At 43.9% G+C, this 27,897-nt stretch overlaps 1 protein-coding gene across 1 annotated transcript in view; it reads left to right on the forward strand.

Moving 5' to 3' along the window:
- The window catches only part of LOC126484449 (uncharacterized), a 397,416-nt gene that overhangs the window by 215,987 nt on the left and 153,532 nt on the right, over positions 1-27,897 (forward strand). The window contains exon 2 of the mRNA XM_050107970.1: positions 19,486-19,577. The gene's annotated coding sequence lies outside the window, so the exon portion shown is untranslated. The remainder of the gene's footprint in view (positions 1-19,485; positions 19,578-27,897) is intronic.

Consider the following 27,897-nt stretch of genomic DNA (forward strand, 5'->3'; position numbering starts at 1 on the left):
AACTCACTTAAATCTTGATAACCTGCCATTGTAGCAGCAGTAACCGATCTAACAACTGCGTCAGACACTTATTGACTTACATAGGCGTTGCCGAACACAGCGCCGTATTCTACCTGTTTACATACACTATGTGATCAAAAGTATCCTGACACCCACGAAAACATACGTTTTTCATATTAGGTGCATTGTGCTGTCACATACTGCCAGGTACTCCATGTCAGCGACCTCAGCAGTCATTAGACATTGGGGGAGACCAGAATGGGGCGCTCCGCGGAACTCACGGATTTCGAACGTGGTCAGGTGATTGGGTGTCACTTGTCTCATACGTCTGTACGCGAGATTTCCACACTCCTAAACATCCATAGGTCCACTGTTTCCGATGTGACAGTGAAGTGGAAACGGGAAGGGATAAGTACAGTACAAAAGCGACCTCGTCTCTTGACTGACAGAGACCGCCGACAGTTGAAGACGGTCGTAATACGTAATAAGCAGACATCAATCCAGACCATCACACAGCGATTCCAAACTGCATCAGGATCCACTGCAAGTACTATGACAGTTAGCCAGGAGGTGAGAAAACTTGGATTTCATGGTCGAGCGGCTGCTTATAAGCCACACATAACGCCGGTAAATGCCAAACGACGCCTCGCTTGGTGTAAGGAGCGTAAACATTGGACGATTGAACAGGGAGAAAACGTTGTCTGGAGTTACGAATCACGGTACACAATGTGGCGATCCGATGGGAGCGTGTGGGTATGGTGAATGCCCGGTGAACGTCATCTGTCAACGTGTGTAGTGCCAACAGTAAAATTCGTAGGTATGGTGTTTTTCATGGAGGGGTGTTGCACCCCTGGTTGTTTTGCGTGGTACTATCACTGCACCGACTTACATTGATGTTTTAAGCACCTTCTTGCTTCCCACTGTTCGGGGATGGCGACTGCATCTTTCATCACGATCGAACACCTGTTCATATTGCACCCCCTGTGGCAGAGTGGTTACACGACAATAACATCTCTGTTGTGGACTGGCCTTCACAGAGTTCTCACCTGAATCCTATAGAACATATTCGGGATGTTTTGGAACACCGACTTCGTGCCAGGCCTTACCGATCGACATCGATACCTCCCCTCTATGCAGCACTCCGTGAAGAATGGGCTGCCATTCCCCAAGATACCTTCCAGCACCTGATTGAACATATGCCTGCTAGAGTGGAAGCTGTCATCAAGGCTAAGGGTGTGCCAACACCATATTGAATTCTAGCATTACCGATGGAGGGCGCCACGAACTTTTAAGTCATTTTCAGCCTGATGTCCGGATACTTTTGATCACATAGTGTAACTCTTTATTTGAATACGCATGCCTATACCAGTTTCATCTCCATCTACATACATACTCCGCAATCCATCATACGGTGCGGGGCGGAGGGTGCCTCGTACCACAAGTAGCATCTTCTCTCCCTGTTCCACTCCCAAACAGAACGAGGGAAAAATGACTTTTTATATGCCTCTGTACGAGCCCTAATCTGTCTTGTCTTATCTTTGTGGTCAATGTAAGTTGGCGACAGTAAAGTTGTACTGCAGTCAGCCTCAAATGTTGGTTCTCTAAATTTCCTCAGTAGCGATTCACGAAAAGAACGTATCCTTTCCTCTAGAGACTCCCACCCGAGTTCCTCAAGCATTTCCGTAACACTCGCGTGATGATCAAACCTACCAGTAACAAATCTAGCAGCCCACCTCTGAATTGCTTCTATGTCCTCCCTCAATCCGACCTGACAGGGATCCCAAACGCTCGAGCAGTACTCAAGAATAGGTCGTATTAGTGTTTTATACAGATGAACCACATCTTCCCAAAATTCTACGAATGAACCGAAGACGACTATCCGCCTTCCCCACAATTGCCATTACATGCTTGTCCCACTTCATGTTGCTCTGCAATGTTACGCACAAATATTTAATCGACGTGACTGTGTCAAGCGCTACACTACTAATGGAGTATTCAAACATTACGGAATTCTTTTTCCTATTCATCTGCATTAATTTACATTTATCTATATTTAGAGTTAACTGCCATTCTTTACACCAATCACAAATCCTGTCCAAGTCATCTTGTATCCTCCTACAGTCACTCAACGACGACACCTTCCCGTACACCACAGCACATTGCTATCCAAAAGATCATTTGTGTGTAGTGTATGTTGACAGTTGGCAGGGAGAGAGAGTGTGGACACGGTGTAACGCGTGGGATTGGGTCCAGCAGGAAGCTGCGGGAGCAGTCAGGGGCCGGCGGCAGGGAAGGCCAGCTCTGCGAGAGGTGCGGAGGCGGCGTCGGAGGCGGCAGCGGGGGCGGCGGTGTGCAGCGATCGGACGGTGCGCGCTGCGACGACTGCGGACGGCCCGTCTGCGCTGACTGCGCCGCGTGGCGGTGGCGGGCGGCAGACCACGGCAGCGGCGGCAGCGGAGAGCCCGGCCACTGGCTGTGCGCGCGCTGCCACGCCCACAGGTCAGGCACCGCGCTCTGTGTGCGCTTGTGTGCCGTCTCTCCCGCCGCCGACCCCCGGTGCCGTCTCTGTGCCGTCCACTGTACGTCTCCATTCCAAACCGCTGCTCACACGCCGTCCATTGCGACAAGCAAAATATACACTACTGGCCATTTAAATTGCTACACCAAGAAGAAATGCATATGATACACGGGTATTCATTGGACAAATATTTTATACTAGAACTGGCATGTGATTACATTTTCACGCAATTTGGGTGCATAGATCCTGGGAAATCAGCACCCAGAACAGCCACCTGTGGGCGAAATAACGGCCTTGATACGCCTGGGCATTGAGCCAAACAGAGCTTGGATGGCGTGTACAGGTACAACACGATACCACAGTTCATCAAGAGTAGTGACCGGCGAATTGTGACGAGCCAGTTGCTCGGCCACCATTGACCAGACGTTTTCAGTTGGTGAGAGATCTGGAGAATGTGCTGGCCAGGGCAGCAGTCGAACATTTTCTGTATCCAGAAAGGCCAGTACAGGACCTGCAACATGCTGACGTGCATTATTCTGCTGAAATGTAGGGTTTCGCAGGGATCGAATGAAGGATAGAGACACGGGTTTTAACACATGTGAAATGTTCACTGTTCACAGTGCCGTCGATGCGAACAAGAGGTGACCGAGACGTGTAACCAATGGCACCCCATACCATCACGCCGGGTGATACGCCAGTATGGCGATGACGAATGCACGCTTCCAATCTGCGTTCACCGCGATGTCGCCAAACACGGATGTGACCATCATGATGCGGTAAACAGAACCTGGATTCATCGGAAAAAATGACGTTTTGCCATTCGTGCACCCAGTTTCGTCGTTGAGTACACCATCGCAGGCGCTCCTGCCTGTGATGCAGCGTCAAGTGTAACCGTAGCCACCGTCTCCGAGCTGATAGTCCATGCTGCTGCAAACGTCGTCGAACTGTTCGTGTGCTGTCCTTAGGTTCGTTAGGTTTAAGTAGTTCAAAATTCTAGGTGACTGATGACCATAGATGTCAAGTCCCATAGTGCTCAGAGCCATTTGAACCATATTTTTTAACTGTTCGTGCAGATGGTTGTTGTCTTTCAAACGTCCCCATCCGTTGACTCAGGGATCGAGACGTGGCTGCACGGTCCGTTGCAGCCATGCGTATAAGATGCCTGTCATCTCGACTGCTAGTGATACGAGGCCGTTGGGATCCAGCACGGCGTTCCGTATAACCCTCCTGAGCCCACCGATTCCATATTCTGCTAACAGTCATTGGATCTCGACCAACGCGAGCAGCAATGTCGCGATACGATAAACCGCAATCGCGATAGGCTACAATCCGACCTTTATCAAAGTCGGAAACGTGATGGTACGCATTTCTCCTCCTTACACGAGGTATCACAACAACGTTTCACCAGGCAATGCCGGTCAAGTGCTGTTGTGTATGAGAAATCGGTTGGAAACTTTCGTCATGTCAGCACGTTGTAGGTGTCGCCACCGGCGCCAACCTTGTGTGAATTCTCTCAAAAGCTAATCATTTGCATATCACAGCATCTTCTTCCTGTCGGTTAAATTTCGCGTCTGTAGCACGTCATCTTCGTGTTGTAGCGATTTTAATGGCCAGTAGTGTAAGAGCTGCGAGGCCGACGTTGCGATGCGGAAATAGAAGACAGAAGCTTTCCTAGCGTCGGACAGATGTGCAGAACTACAGACCTATATCTCTAACGTAGATCAGATGTAGAATTTGGAACACGTATTATGTTCGATTATAATGACTTTTCTGGAGACTAGAAATCTACTCTCTAGGTATCAGTATGGGTTTCGAAAAAGACGACTGTGTGAAACCCAGCTCGCGCTATTCGTCCACGAGATTCAGAGGGCCATAGACACGGGTTCCCAGGTAGATGCCGTGTTTCTTGACTTCCGCAAGGCGTTGATACAGTTCCCTACAGTCGTTTAATGAACAAAGTAAGAGGATATGGACTAATTGACCAATTGTGTGATTGGATTGAAGAGTTCCTAGATAACAGAACGCAGCATGTCATTCTCAATGGAGAGAAGTCTTCCGAAGTGAGAGTGATTTCAGGTGTGCCACAGGGGAGTGTCGTAGGACCGTTGCTATTCACAATATATATATATATATAATTTGCTTGGTGGTAGCCTTTAAATCGGCCGCGGTCCGGTAGTATACGTCGGACCCGCGTGTCGCCACTATCAGTGATTGCAGACCGAGCGATGCCACACGGCAGGTCTAGAGAGACTTCCTAGCACTCGCCCCAGTTCTACAGCCGACTTTGCTAGCGATGTTTCACTAACAAATTACACTCTCATTTGCCGAGACGATAGTTAGCATAGCTTTCAGCTACGTCATTTGCTACGACCTAGCAAGGCGCCATTATCAATTGCTATTTATCTTGTGATGCATGTACCGTCAGACCGATGTTCACCAATTATGGATTAAAGTTAAGTATTCCAGAAGCTACGTACCTTTTTTGCTAGTCTCTATTCCTTTAACTGTTCCAGACCTCACGCCAGCCTGCGTGAGCTTAAACGCGTGCCTTTCGGCTTCCTCTCATAGTGGCTTGGCTGTCTTGCCAAGTCACAACATATATATATATATATATATATATATATACTATATATATATATATATATATATATATATATGACCGTGTGGATAACATCGGAAGTTCACTGAGGCTTTTTGCGGATGATGCTGTAGTATATCGAGAGGTTGTAACAACGGAAAATTGTACTGAAATGCAGGAGGATCTGCAACGAATTGACGCATGGTTCAGGAAATGGCAATCGAATCTCAATGTAGACAAATGTAATGTGCTGCGAATACATAGAAAGAAAGATCCTTGATCATTTAGCTACAATACAGGAGGTCAGCAACTGGAAGCAGTTAATTCCATAAATTATCTGGGAGTAGGCATTAGGAGTGATTTAAAATGGAATGACCATGTAAAATTAATCGTTGGTAAAGCAGATGCCAGAATGAGATTATTTGCAAGAATCCTAAGGAAACGCAGTCCGAAAACAAAGGAAGTAGGCTACAGTACACTTGTTCGCCCACTGCTTGAATACTGCTCACCGTTTTGGAATCTGTACCAGATAGGGTTGATGGAAGAGATAGCGGAGATCCAACGGAGAGCAGCGCGCTTCGTTACAGGATCATTTAGTAATCGCTAAAGCGTTACGGAGATGATAAATAAACTCCAGTGGAAGACTCTGCAAGAGAGACGCTCAGTTGTTGAAGTTTCGAGAACATACTTTTACCGAGGAGTCAAGCAGAATATTGCTCTCTCCTACGTATATCTCGCGAATGACCATGAAGATAAAATCAGAGAGATTAGAGCCCACACAGAGTCATATCGACAATCTTTCTTTCCACGAGCAATACGAGACAGAAATAGAAAGGAGAACCGATAGAGGTACCATCCGCCACACACAGTCAGGTGGCTTGCGGAGTATGGATGTAGATGTAGCGGCATGCAGTGAACTTCTAATACGGGAAAATATGTTGCGAAAATCCGCATCGTTGCTTTGCGTAATAGGAGTATTAGACCATAATATTTTTCATTTGCACTTCGTGGGGTGAGCCTCGTAATCTGGTGTAAAGTGTGTGCCTGGAAATGTTTTTGTGACTTTGTAAAGTAGTATATTCGAGAAATGCCAATCGCAAACTAACGAGGGGAAGCCACGACGTTGGGGTCGCGGATTTATTTCGAACTTTGTACACCTTTAGAAGTCATTAAAATAACATAATGTGCAAGCAGTAAGGTGCATTACTCTGGCAATTTCGAGAAAATCTCAAGAGAACTTTTACGCGTCTATTATGCAACAGATGTATCTGTGCATAGGTGCTGAACGTCGGAGTTCATGGTGTTGAATTCTGTGACATCCAAAAAATTTGCACCTACACTATTCGTTTGTGCTACATTAGCAACGTCTCGCCGCTGCGCGGGTTAACTGCTAAATGGAGCCAACGTATTGGCGTAACCCCAGAAGTGTGAGGTCCGGCGATCGCGCTGGCCGTGTGACAGTACCTCCACTTCCAATCCTACGATGAGGGTGCGTGCTGTTCAGATGCTCATGGACATTAACATCGAAATGCGCTGGTGCACCGTCGGGTTGAAACCACGTCCTTGAGCGGAGAACAAGGGATACCGTTTACAAGAATTGTGGCAGCACATTTCGCAGGAACACCAAGTAGCGTGGACCAGTCAAACAGGGAGGCAGCAAATAAGGTGCTATAAGCTGATCTTAGCCAGCCCGTACTTTGAAAGAGAATTGTTGTTGGTGGCCACCAATGTGTGTCTTTACTCCAGACGTGGCTGTTGAGGCTGTTGAAGACACTATCACAGGTGAATGAGATCTCATCCGTGAACATTTTAAATTCATCGAAGTTCGTTACTACAGGACAGGAGTGGATAATCTATTGACAGAAGTGAAGACGGGGCTTAAAATCCGCTGGTCCCAGTGCTTGCACACGTTCTTTATGACAGGGGTGTAATACCTCTCCGACCACTAGTCTCAACACTTTGTCCTTCGAAGTGTGTGTTTCACAGGAAAATTGACAAGTGCTTGCAAGTGAAACTCCATGTCGCACCCCCCTCAGATTTAGTGGTATGATGGTCCAGTGGTTAGCCCACCAAAAACTGAACACAGACTAAGCATGAAAATAGGAAGAAGGTGCACTGAACAAAAAGCAAAATAGAAACAATGAACGGTCCAAGCTTAACAAATACAACATCGTGTAAAGTGACTCAGCGATGTCGTCGTGGTTAAGTGTTCAGGTGTTGGACTGCAAAGCGGACGAGTCGGGTTCAAAACTCCTTGTCAGTTTATCCCTCCTCTCCCCCCCCCCCCCCTCCCAACACTATGAACTGTCCGTCCTGTCATTAAAGAATTTGTTCTCTTTCTGCAGTCTTAGCAGTTGTCACACTATGCACCTGTTGTGGGATATGAGCCATGTGGCAAGAATACTTTACTATCGTAAGTAAATGTGATGAGTAGTGAGAGCAGGCAAGGTACTACAGTAGACGTCTCACAGATATGGAAGCAACAAATAAAACGATTGTGAACTATGTTACAACAAAAGACTTCAAGAGTACAAACTTCCAAAAGGGAACACAACTTCAAAAAGGTTATAAAGATGTTTGTACAGAACACAGAAAAACTGTGTGATTGTGAAACTGTCGCGTAAATTTGTTGCAGCTTAGATGACAAACTACTATGTTGTCGTCGTAGTGATCACTCACATTCATACGAAGACTTGAATCGGGCTAGGAGGCATATCTCACTCACCAGGCCTACAAATGAGGTGCATCGATACTAAATCCCTATCATCAACAGGCGTGTTTTCCGGTGGAAGATTCGGTTGACGTGACGCCTTGAACCGCGCGACTACTACGGTCGCAGGTTCGAATCCTGCCTCGGGCATGAATGTGTGTTATGTCCTTAGGTTAGTCAGGTTTAAGTAGTTCTAAGTTTTAGGGGACTGATGACCTCAGATGTTAAGTCCCATAGTGCTCAGAGCCATTTGAACCTTTTGTTTTTCGCCTTGTCATCAAATGTTTGCGGTTCCTGTTGGAAAGCCACTTCCTACCGGCTGGTAATAGAGTAGTTGTGCAGAATCAACTTTCATTATAAGTCCCTTCCTTATACCTCGCTGTTGCAAACGGACGTTACACCACGACACAGACAGAAATTTGAATACAGTGAACAGCGAAGAAGAAAAAAAAAATGACAGGAGGTAGTTTTGAATACGGCTCGCCCGCTTTCCATTCCAACACCGTGAGCACACTACCACGGCGCCATCGCTATTTCAAACTGCTCTGTGTTGCAGTTCCTATACTTGGACCATTCACTGTTTCTATTTTGCTTTTTTTCACTATTCAGTACACTTTCTTCCTGTTTTCATCCTTGATCTGTGTCCAGTTTTGAGGGGCCGATCACTCGGCCCTCTTACCACTAAATCAAAGTGAGATGTGATGGGGAGTTTCCCTTGTTAGTGTTGGGTGGTCGTACACACGATCCAGTACCGTCTCCTCAAAGTCTTGTGTTCGGACATGTCTCTGGCTGGGACCTTAGTCAGCTCTCTTTGGCGTGAACGACCTCGTCTCTCTTAAGTTGGTATCCACGGACTTTCTTCCATTTGGGATTATGTCTGTCGGGAAAGCGTTTGTGCACATCCGTACTGCTTTACGAGCACTACATCCTGCCGCACCATACTTTAAATGCATGTTTACCAACTCTCGTGACGAGTAACGTTCCATCTCTGGCTATGCGTCACGTAATGTACACAGTAACACACCTCACCATGGTTACATCGCAAGCTGTCCGCTGCAACGGACAACTGACACCAGGGATAGAGGTGTGCGTGCGGCACAGGTTAATATGCTGGTGCGATGCATGCGGTCGTCACATGAGAAACGTGCTTTGGGCTAAGTTTTGTGCACTATGTCTGTCTGGTGGTCAGCTGTTTATCACCTGCTACCTGTTCCAGACATCCGAGATCTTTACGAGAATGCGATAGAACTCCATGCGCCGTTGTAATACGTCTATTGAGACTTGCAGTCTTAGCTTTGACCAATTACTGTGGGCTTCGTCTTTGTAATGCCGTGTACGCTGAGTACGTCCATAACAATAAATATGCATTTCCGACCTTCAGTTACCCATTATATAATCGGTTGTGGAGCCACTATCACCTGTTTCAATTTTATCCAAAAGGTTTAAGATACCCTGTATAAACAGTTTCTTTTGGCTGCCAGGAACAGAACCCACAAACAATTTGAATCCTAGAGATCCTCCCAGGCGGGAGCTCCAAACTGATGACTGCGTGGGAAAAGAGAAGGGGTGCACAGAAGCAATGGAAATGCACGTTGCTGACGCAAAACCGATCAGTCTGAAAATAAGGACGGATAGCAATTTTCCTAGGATTGCTATAATCTCCCCAAGTCCGTTGTGCAGTTTCGTGGAGAATGGGATAGATAAGGATGGTTCATTTATTAAGGATGACAATATACAGTCACATCACCTTGTACTTTAATATAATTAGCCAAAACACCATCAATCTTGGCCCAAATATTGACTCTCTCATTAGCATTAACACATCTCCTGTTTCTTGTATATAATGAAAATGGTTTATCAGTAAGTACAACAGCTGTACCATAATTCCTATCTCCCTTAACTCCAATAGAAAAGGTACGATAGGCAATAATGTCTCTGTCATAGTATGATTCTAAGCCTAATAAAGGCTTATCACTTCCTCGTACTATAGCAATTGTTAACCAAGAATTGCCAGTCACTACCTCTGTAGTCGTACATGAGAAATTAATCTTTGATCCTAGAAATGTAATAGGACCTGTAAGAAGCTCTTCTTGAACAACATTATTAGCTATAAAACCAAAACTGTCCGCGGTTTTATAAACTGGCATTCTCTGCTTCCTATAATATCTTCTCCGACGGTAAGGCATGGCTGTGTGCTCAGGAGAACGTGGCAGCCAGCAGTGTAGTGATTGAGGTTATGGCAGAGCCCGCTGTCAGAGCACAGGACGCGGCGCCTAACTGTGGCGGTGTCTGGCGGCGGGGAACGCGAGGACCACAAGACTACCAGCTCGTTTGCGGCGGAGGCGCGGTTAGGCCCGCCGAGCGTGCGCTCAGAAAAACCAACGGCTGAACACTGCGTTCCGCCGGCTGCCTCTGCGTTGCTGCTGGTCAAGTCTGCTCCACTACTCCGTCTCGCAATCATCTGACACACTTGTCCTTTTTCGTCCTTCCTTTCATTTTACACTACTGGCCATTGAACTTGCTACACCACGAAGTTGATGTGCTACGTACGCGAAATTTAACCGACAGGAAGAAGATGCTGTGATATGCAAATGATTAGCTTTTCAGAGCATTCACACAAGGTTGGCGACGGTGGCGACACCTACATAATGCTAACATGAGGAACGTTTCCAACCGATTTCTCATACACAAACAGCAGTTGACCGGCATTGCCTGGTGAAACGTTGTTGTGATGTCTCGTGTAAGGAGGAGATATGCGTACCATCACGTTTCCGACTTTGATAAAGGTAGGATTGTAGCCTATCGCGATTGCGGTTTATCATATCGCGACACTGCTGGTCGCGTTGGTCGAGATCCAATGACTGTTAGTAGAATATGGAATCGGTGGGTTCAGGAGGGTACTACGGAACGCCGTGCTGGATCCCAACGGTCTCGTATCACTAGCAGTCGAGATGACAGGCATCCTATCCGCATGGCTGTAACTGATTGTGCAGCCACGTCTCGACCCCTGAGTCAACAGATGGGGACGTTTGCAAGACAACAACCATCTGCACGAACAGTTCGACGACGTTTGCAGCAGCATGGACTATCAGCTCGGAGACCTTGGCTGAGGTTACCCTAGACGCTGCATCACAGACAGGAGCGCCTGCGATGGTGTACTCAACGACGAACCTGGGTGCAAAACGTCATTTCAGCAGTATAATGCACGACCGCATGTTGCAGGTCCTGTACGGGGCGTTCTGGATACAGAAAATGTTCGACTGCTGCCCTGGCCAGCACATTCTCCAGATCTCTCACAAATTGAAAACGTCTGGTCAATGGTGGCCGAGCAACTGGCTCGTCACAATTCGCCGGTCACTACTCTTGATGAACTGTGGTATCGTGTTGAAGCTGTATAGGCAGCTGTAACTGTACACGCCATCCAAGCTCTGTTTGTCTCAATGCCCAGGCGTATCAAGGCCGTTATTACGGCCAGAATTGGTTGTTCTGGGTACTGATTTCTCAGAATCTGTGCACCCAAATGGTTGAAAATGTAATAACATGTCAGTTCTAGTATAATATATTTGTCCAATGAATTCCCGTTTATCATCTGCATTTCTTCTTGGTGTAGCAATTTTAATGCCCAGTAGTGTATATTGCTACCGTCCAGCAGCCGGTCTCAACGTGACAGAGATAATTTTAACAGTAACACACGAGCTTAAACTGTCATCTGGCATTACTTCGATACGAGTGCGCTATTTATCTACATCTGTAACTCCGGACATACTCTTGCAGCCAAATGCAGAGTGAGACAAGAATGGAAAGTAAAGCATCAAACATTCCACTAGCCAGATAAACGATTATAGGTCTGAACGACGGACATGCCATTTCCAACTGGCTTCACTGTTCCTCACAAGCAGTTCCTGATCAAATTGCTTCGCTGCGGAGTATCGTCGCCATTGTGCACCCGGATTCGTAATTTCCTCTCATAAATTTCCTTTCCTTGTGGTAACTGACGGAAAGCGATCGGGTGAAAAAGAAGGGATGACTTGGCGATCACCAAGGAAGTGTTATAGGGCCTCCACTGTTCTTAATCTATACAAATGATTTTGGAGACAATCTGAGCAGCCTTTTTAGATTGTTCGCAGACGATGCTGTCATTCACCGTCTATTAAAACCATCAGAAGACCAAAACCAACTGCAAAATGATTCATACGAGCTATCTGCAATGGCAATTGACTCCAAACAAAATTTGTGAGGTCCTCCACATGAGTGCTAGAATGAACCCTTCAAATTTCGGTTACACGATGATCACACAAATTTAAAGGTTGTCGATTTAACTAAGTATCCCTCAACTACGAACAACTTAAAATGTAATTATCACGTAGAAAATGTTGCGGGGAAAAGCGAACCAACGACTGCGTTTTATTGGCAGAACACTTAGCAAGGAGAAAAAAAGCACACTTGCGAGATATCAGCCTGAGCTGCCAGGGTTGTTTCGATTACACTACAGAAGTTCCGTTGGGAAATACTTGCACATCCTCCACTCAGTCCCGATCTCTCGCCATGCGATTTCCATATTTTTGTAGCCTCGAAGAAAGACATTCGTGGCCGTCGCTTTCCTTCGGAGGAGGCGATGCACGCCTGGGTACAACATGGTTACGTAGACAACCGCAAACATTTTTCATGAAGGCCCTGACCGTCTTGTCTCACTGAGGGATAAATCGCCATTACTTTTCAAGTAGTGAACAGTTTATTTACTTTTTCCCATCTGTCTTGTTTTCAGTGACTGCTCTTTATATGATGGTAGTGTCGGTTCATGAATACGATAATCATCCATCATTTGGTTTTGAAGCTCTAGCAGTAGCCGCGTCGGCAGACAAAATTACTGCATTTCATATCTGCCTGTTATCCAAACAACTTTTTTTATAGATTCCCAATCATGTTTCATCGTCTTTGTGCCATCTAAAATGTTTACTTTTGTTCAGTACTTATTTTTTTCTACGTTGCTGTGTTATGTAGGACCAACTTTACATTATTGTATATTGGTAGCGTGTCATAATTTCGAAGTTTCCGTTCTTGTCTTCATTCCCATCTACTGTGCAAATACAGACACCAACACAGTACATATTTTTGCGAGACTTCCCTCGAAAGTTCACTTTTTCACTTTACAAAACATTGCGTTTTGTTAACTGACAACGTTGACGAGTTGTGATAATCCTTATCTGTTACATTAAAAGCCTCCGCACAATGTGAAAACAGAAGAATGGTGTGCAATTAGTGCAAGACCAATTACTGAAATAATCTTTTTTCATCAAGCAGTTTCTTCTGGAGCACACGCAGTACAATCTAATGACAGTATTAGAAGATGTTTTTGACGATAGGATAGTTCTTACCATTCAGATGGCGTACACGACTTTCTCTTCGTTGCATTAAGGTGGCATTTAGGCGTCAGGAAGAGGATTCACTGCGCTGAAAGCCGGCCGGGGTGGCCGTGCGGTTCTAGCGCTACAGTCTGGAACCGCGAGACCGCTACGGTCGCAGGTTCGAATCCTGCCTCGGGCATGGATGTGTGTGATGACCTTAGGTTAGTTAGGTTTAAGTAGTTCTAAGTTCTAGGGGACTGATGACCTCAGAAGTTAAGCCCCATAGTGCTCAGAGCCATTTTTGAACTGCGCTGCAAAGGTAAGACTAATAAAGTGCCAAGCTTGTACTGAGCAAGAAAGTTGCAGGGAAAAGACATTATGTCTGTAACTCGTAGTCTTAAACTTACGTCGTTCATGTTGGACTGTCCTTTCGTAAATTGCAGCTGTTCATGACACAAAAGATAAACAATTGTCTGCGTCAGACACATTTATATTCTCCCAAGACGCATTTCGAGATCTTACAGCCTCGTCATCATGTGGATGTATGAATTAAATTACATTTTTATTTTCTGAATGTAGCCAGTTGTCTCTTATAAGTTCCATTTCGCTACAAATAAGCTGTAATTGGCACTTGTGAATGTTATATGGCACTGGAATTACAAAATTTAAACATTAATAAAGCTGCTTACAAGTTGTTCCAGCAGAAATAACACTAGATGGCATCTAAAGATGAAAATGTATAACGACACTCAGGGTTCGTTCTGCTGGAACATTTCGTAGATAGCTTTATTATTAAAATTTGTAATTCCAGTGCCATATTACATCAACAAGTGCCAATCATATCGTACCTACAGCAAAACGAAACTCAAAACAGACAAGTGGTTACATCCAGCAAACAAAACTGTACTTTAATCGACTGATCCACCTGAAGAGAAAGCAAGCCCTAAAAGCGCGTCATTGAGGAAAATGTAAAGTGCCTGACACAGATGATTGTTTTAATTTATTGTTATAAAACTTAGTCCTAAAGTTAACGTGGTCGAATTGAGTAATTTAAAACCTATCGATTACACTCAGAAAAGTGAACATATACGTGTAAATTAAATAAATTGTGATTTAAAGAGGTACTGCTAAAACTAAAATCACTTACGTCCGTCGAAAGAGAGGAAAGATGAAACCTGAGGAGTAGACGTAAAAAAAAAAAGGAAAAATGTCAATGTCTATAAGCTGTCTGTATGTGTACGTTTGTAAAATGTTAGCTCCAATGACCATCCATTATGTGCTGTAACTTCTGTTGTTCTCGTCCGAATGTGTCCGTGAGCTATCTTTACTGTCTTTGTTTCAGCCTTGTTACTGCAGACTGATTTTGTAATATAAATTCTTTGCTACACGTAAAATATATATTCATTGCACTTCATATTCATTAAAGGCTAAACTGTTACTGGCTGAAGACTCGGACTGAGAGTCCTGCGTTCCGGGATCAGCTTTCACGCAAGAAAAACGAATTTGGTGGACTCACAGGTCTGATCTTAAATAACGGGGCAGAATTGCTGTATTACTAACACACAGATCTCGTATTTGGGGAAAACGCTTTTCAAAAAGAACGCAGTTTCAGTGTAAGGTTGCAGTTACTCCCTTAAATGACTTCAGGCGAAGTCCAGAGCTGTTCCTACGGTAAAGTGAAGTCAGATTTCCTGTCCAGTCCATGTTCAGGGCAAGCTCCTGCGCCGACTCTAATGACCTCTCTATCAATCAGACTTTAACTGCTTTACCTGCATCTATGCTCTACAAACCACTGTGAAGTGCATTACAGAGGGTGCTTTCCATTGTATTATGTGTTACGGATTCTTCAATTCACGTGTGGAGCGCGGGAAGAATGGCCGCTGTAATTAGTCTAATATAGTTACCCCGATCACTACTGGAGCAATACGTACGGGGGTACAACACTCTGCCAGCCGCTGTGGCCGAGCGGTTCTAGGCGCTTCAGTTCGGAACCGCGCTGCTGCTACGGTCGCAGTTTCGAATCCTGCTTCGGGCTTGGATGTGTGATGTCCTTAGGTTAGTTAGGTTTAAGTCTAGGGGACTGATGACCTCAGATGTTAAGTCCAATAGTGCTTAGAGCCATTTGAACCATTTTTTTACAACACTCTCCCACGGCTCAAACGAATCTGTGACCATTAGTGCTGACCTCCTTTGTGCACATTCGATAAACTTGTGTAATGTTCTAGGTCGAATGCATGCAGTCCCTTTTGTAGCTTGATTGTGTTTTCCTAGTGCCCACCTGCTCTGATTTTCGGTACTACTGCATGCAAAAGTTAATGCCTCAATTTACAAAGGTTGCTACACAATTACAAAGTGACAGAACTAATTAAAGAATCTAATTAAAGACAATACATGTATTACAATTACAATAATAACAGTTCTACCTCAAGCCTGCTAATGATCACTTGGTCACTAAGTCCAAACAAAGTAGATTACACGTCCCAGATACTAAGTCAAATCTAGAGACGATGGCTTACAGGCTCCAGGAAATAGACAGTCGTAGACCATTCATTGTCTGTAGAGAGCCCGCTGGCAACATGGTGACAGCTCAGCGGAAGGATACAGTCGTGCACCAGATCAGTGCACGTCACTGAAGGAGTTAAGTAATGCAGCTACGTTGGCGTCATCTGTCAGACTTGGTGTCATCCTTAAGCTAGACAGTAAACACGTGGCTATGTTGATTACGACTGCCGCGTAGGCAACCCTGCAGACATAGCTGTACCCCGGGAAGTCGAGTACCCCTTGGATACGGCACTACCAATGAACAGAAGTAGTCTGTCTGCCACCTGGTTAACTCACGACTGAGCCTAAGTGAACATTCCATTTCCTATCATTGCAAATAGCTACGCTCAGTTATTTATGGAAACTGACTGGTTACAAATGTGGCTCGTTGGTATTGTCGTTATACGACATCATGTTTTTTGCGTTTTGTTAAGTGCAAAATTTCGCATATATCTGATTATTTAACACAAGGTATCGCTTTTTGTATCGTTCTGAAATCCTATTAAGACCCAGCTGGATATTTCTGAGAGGAAGCATAGATAGGATGAAAAATGAATATTTGGTTGAGCTGGACAACTAACACCTTAAGGCGAGCGGCGGAGGGTTGTTCTGATACCTTCTCCTCTCACCTACCTACCCGATTAAGGGTTCTAAAATTGCGCATGCTGACCAGCAGAAAAACAGTTTTGATTTTCCTGATGCTAACATCCTCCTAAGTAGTCATCGCCCATGGATCCGAACTGGGGACTATTTTACTTTCTGAAATATTTCACTAAGGAGGATGCCATTATCCTTAACGCATTGCCTTACTAATATTTTTCGCCATAGTCGGCCCTACATTTACCATTTAGATTTAGGAAAATAAGGACATTTTTTCTTACACTTTTTCTCAAAAATTAGGTAGCTTTTTTGATAGGAATTTCTTGTAAATCAATCATTGTTTATTGAAGTGATGTACACCCCTGGTAGCTGAGTAGTCAGCGCGACGGAATGTCATACCTAACGGTCCGGGTTCGATTCCCGGCTGGGTCGGAGATTTTCTCCGCTCGGGGACTGGGTGTTGTGTTGTCCTTATCATCATCATTTCATCCCCATCGACACGCAAGTCACCGAAGTGGCGTCAACTCGAAAGACTTGCATCAGGCGAACGGTCTACCTGACGGGAGGCCCCCACACGGCATTTCGATTGAAGTGATGAGGAGTGACGATAATACTGTTTTAGATGTTTTTGTTGGTGTGGTGTACCCGAAACAACACCGCTAGACATTTCTCACATTCATACCGTGTCTCACTTCTCTTCTTCTTCATTGCATTGCACACTACACAATCTCTGGAAGGTGTTTTATTGATGGGATTGAGGGGAAAGGGGGGGGGGGGGGAATAAAGCTACAAAACGAGAAAATGATTGCTTATAACTCGCAAAATATCGAAAGAAATCGAGTGTGTTGCACACCACTAAACAGACCGATTTCTCGATTTTCCAATGGTATATAACATGTCACGCATCTATTAACAGAAGAGAAGAGACTCTAAGAAGAAGTTGTAGCTCCTCGACCCATCTCACAGTCGGCAGTGTAATACCGGACTTGAAACCTACGGCCAGGTGTGAGCCGGTTGTGCAAGCCAATGGGTAAAACCACGCAGTAGAGGCGCATATCCGCGGGAAATACATTGCCTGGCGAGGAAAGTCAAGCACGCTGAAGATATACTCGGATTTCAGTGTAATGTACACACCATAGGCGAGTATGTAGATGATAACAGTTACAATTCTGTTTGAGAGGTAGAACGGCTACCGGAGTGCATGAGTATTGTTCATATTTAGTGTTGTTAACAGCCCTGGTAGGGTATGTAAGGGGCGGGAATAGACGTTGAGTGATCACTGTCAAGGACACGGATATCCTACACACTCTTGTGAGACAGTGTTATCTGTACCTTACAGAGTTTGAAAGAGACTTCATTGTGGGTCTCCATTTGGCCGACTGGTCGAATCGTGAAATGTATAGATTTGTGGAGCATTCAGATGTAACAGTGGCCCAGTGTTGGACTGCAGGGGAACGTGAGTGCAGACATACTCATTGTCAAGGTTCTGGTCGACCAAGTATGACCGCCAGAAGGGAGGATCGCCGTACTGTGCTCCAAGCACATCGGAACCTCTTATAATCTGCGGCTCCATCCGAGAAAAAGTAATGGAATCCCAGCAACATTCTGTCATTCCATACCATTGGTCGGAGACTAACAGCAGCCTGAGTGGGGAATTACCGTCCCATGTGTAAGCTGCTGTTGACACCACAACACAAATAGCTGCGTTCGGAGTGCTGCCCTACCCTGGAGTGTCGATGAGTTCACCGCATTGTGTTCAATGATGAATTTGCGGTTTTGCATTACCCTGGATGGTGACCGTCAGCGATTATGACGGCGACCTGCGGAGAGCTCCCATTCTTACAATATTTTGAAGAGGCAAAGCGCTGTTGCTCCTGCCGTCATGGTGTGGGAAGCAAACTTCAGGTCACGGCTGGTTGCGATTGAAGGAAGGAAGGAAAGAAGGAAGGAAAATTAGATTCAACGTCCCGTGGACATCTAGGTTATTAGAGATCGAGTACATGCTCGAATGGGTGTCAAGGATGGGGAAGGCACTCAGCCGTGCCCTTTCAAAGGAACTGTCCTGGCATTTACGTAGAGCGATTTAGGGAAATCAGGGGTGGTCGGATCCGGGTCTGAACAATCATCCTCCTGAACGCGAGTATAGAGTGCTAACAACTGCGCCACCTCGCTCGGTGGTCGTGACTGTGTTATTTCTCATGTGACGATGTTGTGGTGCCATATTTCAACAGGACAATGTTCGTTGACTCATGGTATGTATCTGTGTGAACTGTCTGCGTGATATTGAGGTACTGCTGTAGCCAGCAAGATCTCCAGATCTCCTTAATTGTCCCGGACGGAACATGTGTCTGACCAGCTGGGATGTGTACTCCGTCCAAGAGCCAGTTGGGCTCATACTGCCAAGTTCTTTGTAAATTTGACTCGATTTTGTAATCACTCAATATGGTTCAAATGGCTCTGAGCACTATGGCACTTAACATCTGAGGTCATCACTCCCCTAGAACTTAGAACTACTTAAACCTAACTAACCTAAGGACATCACACACATCCTCTTCCGAGGCAGGATTCGAACATGCTACCGTAGCGGTCGCGCAGTTCCAGACTGTAGCGCCTAGAACCGCTCGGCCACACCGGCTGTAATGACTAAAATAACATCAAATACCTCCTCAACCCGCGATGTTTCTCTTAGTTTCCTTCTCCCCTTCTGGGTGCGTCGCTTTTTTAGTCGTCGGTGTATAACGGATGTAGTTTCCCTTTGCTTTGAGCCGTTCATAGTACCAGTACAGCAACGCCTTGTTGGCTAATGTATAGGACAGCTAATAATCCAGACTATTGCCCTGCAATTACTGAAATGGCTGCTTCCCCTCTTCGGCAATCATAATTTAGACTGGCCTCTCCACAGATATTCCTCCGATGTGATTGTGTCTACAGTAAAGCTATCTGTACCGCTGAGTTACGTGCAAGTCACCTCACTGCGTCAAAGACCACGGTTCAAGGAGGAGGGGAGAGGAGGATCTATCGGATAGCAAGTGCTAAACAGAGTTACTATATTTCTCTTTGTTAAGGGCGTTATCTTTCGTATCAGCTGGCGTTCACGTACCGGCACACAGTTTGAGCAGGTGGTAAGTGTTGCGAGGAACGGGGTGGTGAGCTGGGGTGCTGTGCTGATGGGAGTGTTGTGTTTTGTGTGCAGGGAGGTGCGTCAGCAGACGGGGGACTGGTGGCAGCAGCAGGCGTCCCGCCGCTTCAGAACCGCGGCCCGCTCCGCGAACAGCGCCGCAATCGGTGAGTACACGGAAGCATAGCGCAGTCGATAGCAAAACGGAGTGGTCCTCAGCGCTGACCCATTGGTGAATCCAGATGTGTCCACTGCTTCCGTTGCTACTCTGTCTCAGATGCACTGTGACCGGCCTTCAGTAAAATTGCCTTTCTGCAACTTTTCCCTACGTAAATTCAGAAAATTTCGTAACCTTGTAAGTAGGTTTAATGAGAGTGCAGCGGTGTTTTACACAAGAAAACACGACGCACCACGAAAGAATTATTAGAGTGAGATGGAAATCGGTAGATGAGATGCACATGTACAAACAAACAAATCATTACAAATTCAGAAAAATTGGATGATGTAGTCAAGAGAAAGAGCTTCACAAATTGAGCTAATCAGTAGCATGTTAGTCCACCTTTGGGTCTTATGCAAGCAGTTATTCGCCTTCGCATTCATTGATTGAGCTGTTGGATGTCCTCCTATGGGATATCGTGCTAAATTCTGTCCAGTTGACGCATTAGATCGTCAAAATCTCGAGGTGGTTGGTGGACCCTGCCCGTAATGCTCCAAACGTTCTCAATTGGGGAGAGATCTAGCGACGTCGCTGGCCAAGGTGGGGTTGGGCAAGCACGAAGATAAGCCGCAAAAGCTCTCGCCGTGTGCGGGCGGGCATTGTTGTTGTTGTTGTGGTCTTCAGTCCTGAGACTGGTTTGATGCAGCTCTCCATGCTACTCTATCCTCGACAAATTTCTTCGTCTCCCAGTACCTACTGCAACCTACATCCTTCTGAATCTGTTTAGTGTATTCATCTCTTGGTCTCCCTCTGCGATTTTTACCCTCCACGCTTCCCTTCAATACTAAATTGGTGATCCCTTGATGCCTCAGAATATGCCCTACCAACCGATCCCTTCTTCTAGTCAAGTTGTGTCACAAATTTCTCTTCTCTCCAATTCTATTCAATACCTCCTCATTAGTTATGTGATCTACCCAGCTAATCTTCAGCATTCTTCAGTAGCACCACGTTTTTCGAAATTCTCTTTTTGTCTAAACTATTTATCGACCATGTTTCACTTCCATACATGGCTACACTCCATACAAATACTTTCAGAAACGACTTCCTGACACTTAAATCTATACTCGATGTTAACAAATTTCTCTTCTTCGGAAATGCTTTCCTTGCCATTGCCAGTCTACATTTTATGTCCCCTCTACTTCGACCATCATCAGTTATTTTGCTCCCCAAATAGCAATAATGCGGGCATTATCTTGTTGAAATGTAAGCCCAGGATGACAAAACGGGTGCATAGAATATGGTCGACGTACCGCTGTACTGTAAGGGTCCCGCGAAAGTCACCCCAGGGATCCTACTGTGAAAATAAACTGTCCACCAGGCCACATTCTGGAGTATCTCCAAACACGTCAGCGCTGGTCATCGTCGCTTAATTCGAAGCGGGACTCATCACTGAAAACAATTATACTCCAGTGAATGACATTGCAGACTGAAGACGGCATCGGTGGGATACCAGCCTGACTGTTGTCCGCCACACGAGCCGACAACTAGGATTAATGGTCTGGGGTGTCATTTCATTTGATAGCAGGACCGTTTTGGTTGTCACCCACGATACTCTTACGACACAGCGGTTCGTCGACATTCTTCGCCCCGTTTTGTTGCCGTGCACGGCAAGCCATCCTGAGCTTACATTTCAACAAAATAATGCCCGTCTGCACACGGTGAGAGTTTCTATTGCTTGTCTTCCTGCTTGCCAAAGCCTACTTTGGCCAGCAATGTCGCCAGATCTCTCCCGCACTGAGAACGTAAGGAGCATTACGCGCAGGGCCCACCAACCACTTCGGGATTTTGACGATCTAACGCGCCAATTGGACACAATTTGGCACAATGTCAATCAGGAGGACACGTAACAGCTGCATCAACCAATGCAAAACAGAATAACTGCCGGCATAAAAGCAAGAGGCGGACCAACGCGTTACTGACTTGCGCAGTTGGTGGACCTGTTTCTCTTGAATAAATCATCCAATTTTTCCGAAATTGCAGTCATTTGTTTGTCTGTACATGTTCATCACGTCAGCCGATTTCGTTCAATTCGGATAATTCCTTCGTGGTGCAGCGTTTTCCTTTTTTTATTGTGTTATGACTGAAAATAATACTTCAATAAATTGCACGCCGGGTATTGAAGAAAAATATTGCACACACCAAATGAAATGTACCATTGACGCAAATAAATTACAAATTGTATAAACCTTCAAAAATATCAGCTACTGTACATTGGTTTTAATATAATGCATAGTAAGTAACAGGTTTTGTTTCTCTTAAATTATTAGTTTAAAATTATTAATTAGAAATAAAGGACTGTAAGAGTTCAGAAAATCTCCATTTTACGTTTGCTTATCGAAAGGTTCAGTTTAGGCAAACAAAGTACAGCTGTCTAAAGGCACAACCATTAAGAAGTCCAGTATTTAGCAATAATTTCGTGTGGCTCAAAGGCCGAATGCAAGTCTTTCAATTGGACGACATTTTGGCGACTTGCTCGTCACTAACCTACCCCAACTCTACAAACAGTGCAAGGGGACCTACGGTTTAACGTGTAGTCCGAACCACGTGAAGCCTTTTCCTTGGCCCGCGGCTTCAAACGCTATTGTCAGAATGTTGTTGTATCCAACAACATTCTAAAGAAATGACTTATCCCGAACATATGTCTAACACGGTTTCATGGCAACAGTGCACTCGCTTCACGCAACTGCCGCTTTTCTTTGAAAAATTTTCTTTGAAATGGCTCCTTGTAAGGAATGCTGTTACACTGTAGAATTACAGTATAATATGTATTCCGATGAAAGCTTACAAGCTTATTTGCTATTTTTGAAACCAATTATTTGTGAAGTACGGGCAGTAAGTAAGTCATTTGAGTCGAATAGTGCAGGCTATGAAATTGGTTTAACCAACCTACCGCTTAAAACAAATTTTTTTCAGGCGACTGTCAACAGCATCGACATAGTAGGAGAAATACATGGTACACACTGTGCTGTCTTACTATATACTTCTTCAAAACCGGTTTCGGTCATTGATCGTCTTAACAGTGGAAAAATATTGTTACAGCTTTACATGTCACACATGCTATTTAACAATACATGCTATTTAACCATACATGCTATTTATTTTCTGGTTAAATAGCATAAATGATATGTGAAGCTGTAACAATATTTTTCCACTGTGAAGATGATCAATGATCGAACCCGGTTGTGAATAAGTATATTGTAAGACAGCACTGTGTACCATACATTTCTCCACCTAGCGCATAATCCTCAACCCCTCTTAAAGACAACGTTGATTCCTATATTGATGTAAATGCCTATCTCTTCTGTGAATTTGAATGTGAAGGTGAAAGGCTGAAATTGTCTTCAGAGCAGGATCGACAGCTCCGAGGTCGTTGTTTGAGGTTTCTTGCAAAACTATTGAAAGTGCTACAAGAGAGGCTTCCTCAGAATTTCGAAACGCGCAGGACGATTGCATTCATATCTGCAGAAAATGCTGTAAAAGTAATAAAAGACCCTTTATTTCCTCTTGCAGTGATGTTATTGGCAGCAAATGAAATTTCAAAAATTGTAGTGTAGTTGGTACGCCTAATAACAGTCAAATGTTCCGAGACTAAGAATACAGTCTCGTTTTGGAGTGAACTATCAAAATGAAAATCCGCAAGAGGGCTGAGCTTTTTTCCAGAGTTATTTAAATTTGACATTATGCTTCTTTCATTGCCTTGGTCCAATGCTGAAGTTGAGCGAAAACGAAGAAAAGAAATTAAATGAGCGTAAAAACGCTTGATACAGTCCTGACAGTATGTGCGGGTTTACGAAGGAACAAAAGATGTTGCAAGAACTGCAAACTTGCAGAAAAGATTCTATAAAAAATCGGCACAGATCCAGAATTCATCTCTGGACCATCTGCTTCTCCTGGTACAGTAGGCTGCGATCGACTTTCTGCAGTGCACACCCCAACACTATGATTTTTAACACAAACAATCACTAGTGGGTCTTTACATATTTTAACTAAAGAATTTCAGTTTGGTACGTATTCCATATTTAAATATCGGTTTTACGCTGTATGTTGATGTATAGCATTACAATTACAGTTAAAATTTTATATTACAGGATTGTTTATCAGGGTTGAAATCCCCTAAATCCCCACAGAAATTGTGCAGTTATATTTATTGAGCGGTTTTAATAAGCTGTTATTTCATTATTTTATAGTTCTGTGATATTGGCGTGCGTCGAACGTTTCTGATGGTGGAAGAGAAGAACTAGTGTTAATAAATTAAACAAGCTTTTAAAAAAGTGAACTATCATGCAACTAAATCTTGTCAGCACTAGCATATAAATTATAATCATTCTACAATATTTCAATATTATTGAGTTCTTATCTTGTGATATTTACAATGTCTTAATGAGCTTTTAACTTCTGCAAACAAAATGTGAGGAATTTTAGAGATGTTAATCGTATCTAGCGGCTTTTCTTCAACATTGCCATTTTTAAGAAACCATCTAGACATTAGTTGAGAGTAAAGTTCTCAACACTGCTATACGGCTCACTCCTGTTCAACAATGGAGACCTTGCTACTACTTCGCTACGGTATTGTAGAATCTCAGAGATCAGCGAGGGGTTGCTGAAGCAAATAATGTGCTAATTGACAGAAAAGCTCCGATTATTCCCGACTTTCTCCGACTGAGCACTTGAGCAAGATGCGACTGTAGACGAAGCAAGTGAAGAAGGTGGAGGGCACGGATATTATCTAGTATCCGTGATAGAGGGTATGTAGATGTCGAGAGCGCTATACGGAATCAGTTGCAACGTAGGGGCAGCAAAATTTGATTTTCAATATTTCCCCTAATTATTGACCGAATTTAAAAATTTAAAATACTGTCTTCATCTACTCATTAGGAGGTATAATCTGATGTTAAAATTTGAGCACAATAAGTTAGGTATTACAATTAGAAACTGTATGTGTGTCTTGAGGCAGCGTAACTGTCAGCATGCAAGTACGCGGATTTTATTCATCCAGTATTTGAAAATGGGAGCATTTAGCGACTTTCATAAACTTTACACACAGTTACGGACCTTTAAAAAAGCTTTTTCTCCCTGACATCGCTCAAAAAATTATTAAAGGAAAAAAATTTGTTACTTACTTCGTTTTCGCTGTTCAATGCAGTCAAATTTCAGGGTCAGCCGCTCCGTTTTAATTTATTACTCCTTTACTCTTAACTCTATTCGTAACACAGTCTGCAGACAGTATCCACATATACCAGTGAATGTACTTGCAAGAAGAGAAATTTGTTAAGATCGAGTATAGATTTAAGTGTCAGGAAGTCTTTTCTGAAACTATTTGTATGGAGTATAGTCATGTATGAAAGTGAAACATGGACGATAAATAGTTTAGAAAAAAGAGAATAGAAGCTTTCGAAATGTGGTGCTGCAGAAGAATGCTGAAGATTAGATGGGTAGATCACATAACTAATGAGGAGGTATTGGATAGAATTGGGGAGAAGGTGAGTTTGTGGCACAACTTGACATGAAGAAGGGACCGGTTGGTAGGACATGTTCTGAGGCATCAAGGGATCACCAATTTAGCATTGTAGGGCAGCGTGGAGGGTAAAAATCGTAGAGGGAGACCAAGAGATGAATCCACTAAGCAGACTCAGAAGGATGTAGGTTGCTGTAAGTACTGGGAGATGAAGAAGCTTGCACAGGATAGAGTAGCATGGAGAGCTGCATCAAACCAGTCTCAGGACTGAAGACCACAACAACAAAACAACAACGTCACAATTGAAGAGAAATGAGGTATAAACAATTTGATGCATGAAAAACTAGTTTTTGCTTAAAATGGAGTGTAGATAAGCCCCTTTATATTCATGTAATGTTTCAGAATGAGAGGACTTAGCGACTTCCAACACACTCTAAGCATAATTTCAAACCTTTTATAAACTTTTTTTGTCATTTACATGCTTAAAGGCAAATATTAAACAGATTAACTCAGTTGTAATCAGAAGTTTGAAGCCGTTTTATACATGGGAGTTTGATTCTTTAAAGAAAGAGGGGTTTGTGGTATGTAATAATGTACATGTACTAATTAATGTACATACTCCGCATATCACTACTTTCGCTGCTCACTAGTTTTGGTTGGTACGATCATGTGTGGGAATAAAAAAGAATTCAAGAATAGCACTTCTGCAGCTGCTTAATAATATTACTGGAGTTTTTATTGAAATTGTCTTTGTACAAAAATTAATAACACATGATGTTAGGAAGGATTCCGCTCACAACTGGTAAAATTGTTGTTTATTAAAACACGGTTGGTTTCGCGGTTTTAAGCCGCATTATCAGGTGAACAATGTTAAAGCATCATAGCCATACCCATCACTCCTAGTCAAAAGTTACTGTTCAGAGAATATCGTCAATATTGTGTTGAGCGAAAGATAAAGAAGACATGTCCCATTCTCTAAAATTTGCTGCATCAGTATGACAGCAGGGCGGCTCACTGCAGAGTAAGGCAAAAGCGGTCCGCACGAACGTTGGAGCGATGGTTATGCCTATGATCTTTTAACATTGTTGACCTGATGATGTGGCTTAAAGCGGCGAAACCGGCCTTGTTTTAATAAACAACAATTTTACCAGCTGTGAGCGGAGTTCCTCCTAACATCATGCCTTTCAACAGCTGCGGCTGCACAGAAGAAGGTCAATGGCCGGGTAGCTTTTAACTATATGAAGATGGTATCTGTTCCCGAAAGAACAGACACCATTGATGACCGAGCAGCTTCTCTAGAATTAAATGATAATTAAATCGAAACCCTTAGCTGCCGACAGGTGCTGTTGATATACATCAATGGGGACAGCTGAAAATGCGCACGCTTTGCCTTAACTCTTACGGGACTCTTCAGCTAAGTCTGGCGCGAGTAATGAGTGAATGGGCAAATATCTATTAGGAACACTTCGAATGTAGGTTGTGGACAGTTGGGAATGTGGGACTCACGGGAAGCGTGCAAGGGATAAGTCCCTGCAGTCGCGCTATCCTCTGTGCCCTCGGTGGCTCAGATGGATCTATAATAAAAAAACTGAGTTAATGGATCAACGACGAACTGAAACGGATGTCTTGTGACATCCGCCCCGAGCAGATGCAACGAACGAAAACGAACAAAATGAGATTACAAAAAAAAAGATGGATAGAGTGTCTGCCATGTAAGCAGCAGATCCCGGGTTCGATTCCCGGGCGGGGCACACATTTTCAGCTGTTCCCATTGATGTATATCAACAACACCTGTCGGCAGCTTTTCCTTCGGGGACAGATACCATCTTCATATATAGAGGAGATTGCGTAGATTAAGATCAGTGAAAAAAAACTATATATATATATATATATATATATATATATATATATATATATATATTTCTTGTTTATTCATTAATTTTAAACAAAACACTGTGTGGATGTGACCATGCACATTTGACAGTTTACAGACTGGAATTTGATTTTTTTGACTCACCCACCACGAGGGCCATTATTTAGGACACGAGGAATCAAAAATTTTGAAAGCAGTTGACGAAGAAAAGCCATAAGGAGAACATGTAACTATCACTAAACTGTAGTGAATACGTCATGTACAAAAGCGAGTGAGTACGAGGCTGTGACAACTGAAAACTGCATACAAGAAAAAGAAATTGGAAGATGACAGAGGATTAGTTAGAATAGCCTAACACAATCTGCCATTGGTAAAATCCAAAATTGCTATGGCGTGACATTGGGCAAAATATTAGTAGCGTAAAAAAATATGAGAAAAGCTGTATGGACAGTTTAGTTTTACCCCTCTTCAACAGATGATAAACCCGTTCGTGGCTTATGTCCTCCAGGAAATAATTCACCGTGCAAATACAACAGAGCACTGCAAAATAGTGAGAAATTTAGTCACAAACTAGCTATACCTTTTGCCATAGTGGAGGTCTTGAAAGAAATTTTCAGAGATTCGTCAGATGTAAGACTATTAAAGAAACGTCTGAACGGCCGCACCCAGAATCCTAATGTGTCCAACAGCAGCGTAATCTGGGCCAGAATTTCCAAGACAGAGTTTGTGTCAATTAGCACATAGCATTTTGATGTCTTTGCTGCAGCAGCAACGTTCAGTGAGGGAAATGTTGCAATATTTGAAGTCCTGAAAAGGTTGTTACAACTGTTGGTCGTTACACAGTGAAACGAATGTTAACTGTAGATAAAGAAAAAGTTAGGGCACCAGAGAGAGCCATTAGAGCCCTTGAACCAAGAACAAGATAATGCAGATGAGTAGGAA

The sequence above is a fragment of the Schistocerca serialis genome, chromosome 6 (genome assembly GCF_023864345.2).
Source record: "Schistocerca serialis cubense isolate TAMUIC-IGC-003099 chromosome 6, iqSchSeri2.2, whole genome shotgun sequence".
Classification (NCBI taxonomy): domain Eukaryota; kingdom Metazoa; phylum Arthropoda; class Insecta; order Orthoptera; family Acrididae; genus Schistocerca; species Schistocerca serialis.